This window comes from Lepidochelys kempii, chromosome 18 (assembly GCF_965140285.1).
Source record: "Lepidochelys kempii isolate rLepKem1 chromosome 18, rLepKem1.hap1, whole genome shotgun sequence".
NCBI classification, from domain to species: domain Eukaryota; kingdom Metazoa; phylum Chordata; order Testudines; family Cheloniidae; genus Lepidochelys; species Lepidochelys kempii.
This window is the reverse complement of record NC_136397.1, coordinates 1,900,332-1,906,331: the sequence shown is the minus strand read 5'-3', so window position 1 is coordinate 1,906,331 and position 6,000 is coordinate 1,900,332.

Genomic DNA, 6,000 nt, shown 5'->3' with positions numbered 1-6,000 from the left:
CATGCCCGCAACTTTGGAGAAGAGTACAACTCTCCCAGCCCAGTCCCTGCTCCCCTTTCCTGTCTGGAGAAGAGAAGCCAGGAAAACTGGCCTCTTCTGTCTTGTCCATGACAGCCCTGGGCATTAGAGGAGCCTCTTTGAGCTTCTGCTGCTGTGTGCCCAGCAAAGGGCCAGGTGAACTAGGAAAGCCATGTGAGGTCAAAATTATAGTGGGCCAGGGTGGGCGCCTGCACTGGGAGAAGGGTGGAAGGAGTTACGGGGTTGAGTCCATGCCCCATTGAGACTGTTCCAACCCGTGCTGGGACCAGGAGAAAATGCTGCTAGACCCCCAACCACCCACACTCCTGAGGGCTAGACTGAGTACAAAGTCCCCCCACGCGGAGCACATGCCACAGCCTCTCTGAGGTGCACAGGCCCTGCCTGCTGGGGAGCCTAGCTCACACCTCATTGGGCCAATACAGCCCTTATGGGCCCAGTGCTGCTCAGGACAAACCAGGGAAACAGGACAAACCAGGGAAACAGAAGCTGTCTGGGAAGGATCCTGCAGGGACTGCTCGCATGAGATGCTACAGGATGGTGGGAGAGCCCATCAGGCAGGGAGCTGCTGTGATATGCCTGTTTGCACTGTACTGCCTTGGCTCCCCAGCAGCTTGGGGAGCGGACTGTGTCCAGGAAAGCCGGAAGCATCCCCTGAGAAGGCCAGGAAAGGCAGATTTTGCCCAGCTCGTGATGAGCCTGATGCCTTGATGGCACAGACTGTGGGCCTTCAGGCAGGCTCCAGCAGAGCTAATGAGATAGGACCTGTTACTCGGCAGTCCTAAGTCTCTCTTGTACTTACTGGGAGCAGAACATGCCCATCTCTCTTTGAATACAGCTAGCATCGAGGCTGTCCCATGTGCCTTTACCCTGGCCAGAGAGGGAGGTTACACTCCCTTTCTAGGCACTGGACAGTTTTCTTCCTGTTACTCAGGGAGTCAGCTCTCACGTTCACTGTTTAGAATCAAGTTGGTTATGAGAGAGAAGCTATGGAGTAAAGAAGCATTAGCCATCAGGTGCAGGGTGTGTGAATACACTGGGAGCCTCCTGGCTGTTTCATAGAATATCAGGGTTGGAAGGGACCTCAGGAGGTCATCTAGTCCAACCCCCTGCTCAAAAGCAGGACCAATCCCCAATTAAATCATCCCAGCCAGGGCTTTGTCAAGCCTGACCTTAAAAACTTCTAAGGAAGGAGATTCTACCATCTCCCTAGGTAACGCATTCCAGTGTTTCACCACCCTCCTAGTGAAAAAGTTTTTCCTAATATCCAACCTAAACCTCCCCCACTGCAACTTGAGACCATTACTCCTTGTCCTGTCCTCTTCTACCACTGAGAATAGTCTAGAACCATCCTCTCTGGAACCACCTCTCAGGTAGTTGAAAGCAGCTATCAAATCCCCCCTCATTCTTCTCTTCTGCAGACTAAACAATCCCAGTTCCCTCAGCCTCTCCTCATAAGTCATGTGTTCCAGACCCCTAATCATTTTTGTTGCCCTTCGCTGGACTCTTTCCAATTTATCCACATCCTTCTTGTTGTGTGGGGCCCAAAACTGGACACAGTACTCCAGATGAGGCCTCACCAATGTCGAATAGAGGGGGACGATCACGTCCCTCGATCTGCTCGCTATGCCCCTACTTATACATCCCAAAATACCATTGGCCTTCTTGGCAGCAAGGGCACACTGCTGACTCATATCCAGCTTCTCGTCCACTGTCACCCCTAGGTCCTTTTCCGCAGAACTGCTGCCTAGCCATTCGGTCCCTAGTCTGTAGCTGTGCATCGGGTTCTTCTGTCCTAAGTGCAGGACCCTGCACTTATCCTTATTGAACCTCATCAGATTTCTTTTGGCCCAATCCTCCAATTTGTCTAGGTCCCTCTGTATCCTATCCCTGCCCTCCAGCGTATCTACCACTCCTCCCAGTTTAGTACCAGTTTAGTATGTTTCTGGATGACCAGAGGAGCAGGGACCAGGCTGGGCTTACGTTTCACCTGCATGTGGTGAGAAGTTCATAGCTACCTCTCTCAGATACAGGGACTTTGCTGCCAGGATCCATACAGGGCTTAATTTGTGCAGGGCTTGCCAGGGCTGCACCCCAGCACCTCTGGGCTTGCCACGTCCGTTATAAAAGTTAAAATATTGCTAGAGCTCCAGGGCCTCTTTCATTACAAATTAAGCACTGGATCCGTATCTTGATGGCAGTGCATGGCACAATGGGCTGCACCTCGGAACAGCTTGGGAGCTGCAGCGGGAAGGTGCAGGATGTGGCAGCTTGCTTGTTAAGTGAAGTCTCTTGCCTTGAACACATAATATACATGATGCAAGTTAACCTGTAGAACTCACTACCACAAGATATCACCAAGGCAAAGAACACAGACTCTGGGCTCTGCACTGGTGGCTGGAGTTCAGGGTGTTAGCAGTGGGCTACAAAAGTCATAAATTAAATGGCCCGGGAACTGCCTACCTAAAAAATGCCTCTCTCTCCACATCTTTGTGGTTCCCAGGGATTCAGTCGAAACAAGAGGGAGCTGTCGGCAGGGCATTCTCTATGAAAGGCCCATGACTTTGGAATCCACTTGCTTTCTTGGCCTTTCAGGCATGCTGCAGAGCCCATTGATCTGAGCAAGTATGAGTTTTGAGGTGTGGATCTCTATTAGGAGAGTGTCCTGGGGTGCTCTCCTCACTCTATGAGCACATCCTTGTAGCCATGGCTGGGGATAACCTGTGCCAGTCTGAGGCCTGTTCCTGCAGGTGCTCACTCTGCCTCTCTCTCTGTTTCTCTCTTTCAGGACTCGACTGCTTCCTCATCATGGTTTGGCCCTCTGCCAGGTCACTGTAGTTTTCCCCTTCTCCAGACTAAATAATCCCAGTTCCCTCAGCCTTTCCTCATAAGTCATGTGTTCCAGCCCCCTGCTCATTTTTGTTGCCCTCCGCTGGACGCTTTCCAATTTTTCCACATCCTTCTTGTAGTGTGGGGCCCAAAACTGGACGCAGTACTCCAGATGAGGCCTCACCAATGTCGAATAGAGGGGAACGATCACGTTCCTCCATCTGCTGGCAATGCCCCTACATATACATCCCAAAATGCCATTGGCCTTCTTGGCAACAAAGGCACACTGCTGACTCATATCCAGCTTCTCGTCCACTGTAACCCCTAGATCCTTTTCTGCAGAACTGCTGCTGAGCCATTCGGTCCCTAGTCTGTAGCAGTGCATGGGATTCTTCCATCTAGGGTGACCAGTCAGCAAGTGTGAAAAATCGGGAGAGAGGGTGGGGGTAATAGGCACCTATATAAGACAAAGCCCCCCAAAATCAGGACTGTCCCTATAAAATCTGGACATCTGGTTACCCTACTTCAGTCCTAAATGCAGGACTCTGCACTTGTCCTTGTTGAACCTCATCAGATTTCTTTTGGCCCAATCCTCTAATTTGTCTAGGTCCCTCTGTATCCTATCCCTACCCTCCAGCGTATCTACCACTCCTCCCAGTTTAGTGTCATCTGCACACTTGCTGAGGGTGCAATCCACGCCATCCTCCAGATCATTTCTTTTTTTTTTCTCCATGCACAGTGAGCAATCAGATACTTCCAGTCTAAACTGCTTTTATTTTAGATTAAGGGAAACCAACCAACTAAAGGACAGAGTACAATCGTCAGGAGAGAGCACAGTGTGCACATTGCCTCTGTAAACAAAATGGCAAAGGAGAAAGCACAGACAGAAGAAAATATTGGGGAGAGACATAACATAAGGAAAGTGCCCTAACAGTGGTTAGAGTACTAGCCTGGGACACAGGAGTACTGGGTTCAATTCCCTGCTCTGCCACAGACTTCTTGTGTGAGCTTGGGCAAATGACTTAGACTCCCTGTGCCTTGGTTCCCCATCAGGGGATAATAGCCCTTCCCTGTCTCATAGGGGTGTGGTCAGGGCCAGTCTGATGGTGGGTGACATGGGCAACTGCCCAGGGCGCTGTGGTTAGCGGGGTGTTGTCTAAGTGCTGCAAGCTAGCTGACCTGGGCCACCAGAGTGGCGGTGAGTGCTGGTTAGCCCAGGACTGTAGCCCCTGGCCAGGCAGGGGGCAGATGATGCCGCTCAGAGCTGCCAGCATAGTGAGGAAGGGAAGACAGTAGGGCTCGCCCCTGCAGAGCCAGCAGGCCAGCCCCAGGGTTCCCCCTTCCTGCAGGCATGGGCGGTGGCTGCACACCCGCTCTCCTTCTGCTAGGCGGTCGGGGCTGTATGGCCGGGGGAGTCAAGGCTCCCTCTGCAGCTCGGCCAGGCTCTGGGGCCAGGAGCTGGTCCCCGCCCTGGGCCGCACACTGCTGTTCGCAAACTCAAAGAAGGTGCCAAAATACGCATTTGCCCAAGGCGCCATTTCCCTAAGGCCAGCCCTGGGTGTGGTGAGGGTGAATACATTAAAAGCTGTGAGGTGCTCAGAGACACTGGAGGTAGATATAGCCCTCGTTCTGCTCTCACACCAAGGTCAACTCCTGATGCACCTCCTGTGACCAAGGAAACAATCCAGCCCCTGGCATAATGGCCACTGTATGGCACAGAGTCCAGTTTAAAAAAAGTCATCACATCCTCCTGATCAGTGAAGCTAAAACGCACTACACTGAATTGCCATAAGGTGCTGCACCCTATTACCCCAGTACAAATGGGGTGGGAAGCAGCAATGAAGCATGAGCCATCTCACAAGGGGAGACCGCTGAGTGCAGTGGAAACAGGAGGTGACTTGGCTCCCCCAGGCATAGCTGGCTATCCCAATAGAGTTTCTCAATCTTGGAAAGTCCTCTCCTTCCCTGAGCCTGAACAGTGGCCAGCCATCAGCCTGGGGTCTCAGACTGTCCCACTTAGTGGTTGTCCTGTGGAAGGATCGAGGTGTCTAGCCATTGGCTTTGCAATAACAAGCATGACACTCCCTTGGGCAGATTCCTCATTTTCAGTTGTGTTGGGATGTAGTTTGGACCAGGTGCAGGACTAGAAATCCAGGGACCTGGGTTCAATTCCTGGGTCTCTATCTGACTTGCTATATGAGCTGGGACATCTTGGGACCCAACCCCGACAAAGTCCTCACTGACCCTCACTTTCCTGATCTGAAAAATGGGAATGGTAACAATACCTATTTATATAGGGCACTGAGGTCACTGGGCTTTGAGAGGTCTCAGCTCTTTGCTGGATCAGGCACTGAGCGATCTATGGCCAAACAGACCCACATAAGAGCTCAGCACTATAGTTGTTATTGGCACAATAAAGCATTTGAGCATCGCCATGGTCAATGTATCAAGAATCTGGGGATCGCTAGGATTTCCATTTTCTGGCATGGATTGTTTCTGATTTTCTGCCTTTGCTTTTAAGGCAAATTATGGCTAATTTTTAAGGAGTAAAAGTTACATATCAGTGTTTACAGAATTGTTTCTCTTAAATTATCCAGACAGCTGGCCCCATCCAAAGGTTGGGGATGAGCTCCTTGAAACTCTAAAGGGTTCTTGAGGGCACTTCCCTCCACCAACAATTTTCCATGCTGCAAAAATGGTAACAATTGGTCCATTTTGTTAAAAACTAGTCTCCAATCTTTGCTCTGTTAATGTTCTATCATGGAAAGGGGCTGTTTGTCAGGGGGAAAGCTTTGTTAAATTGTATGGAGCACAAAAATGTAAGAATACACCAACGAGTGCTATCAAGCTGCAACATGAAGCGAGAGTTCTTCCATGACAACATGCAGTGTCCCAGCAGAGTACAGAAAGAGGCCTGACCAGAACAGGACAGACAAGCACCTGGTGGCAAGTGAGGTGTGGGGTCCAAATACAGAGGAGCTTGTCAGGTTTGAAGACACAATGACCCAGATTCTTGGTTGCCTTGCCCTGCACCACCACTGAGATCCATGCAAAGGGCATGGGAAATGTTCTCCGAGCAGGGCTCTGCTCACACGAGTGGTGGCATTTCACCTGCTGTGTATGGGTGTAGAACAG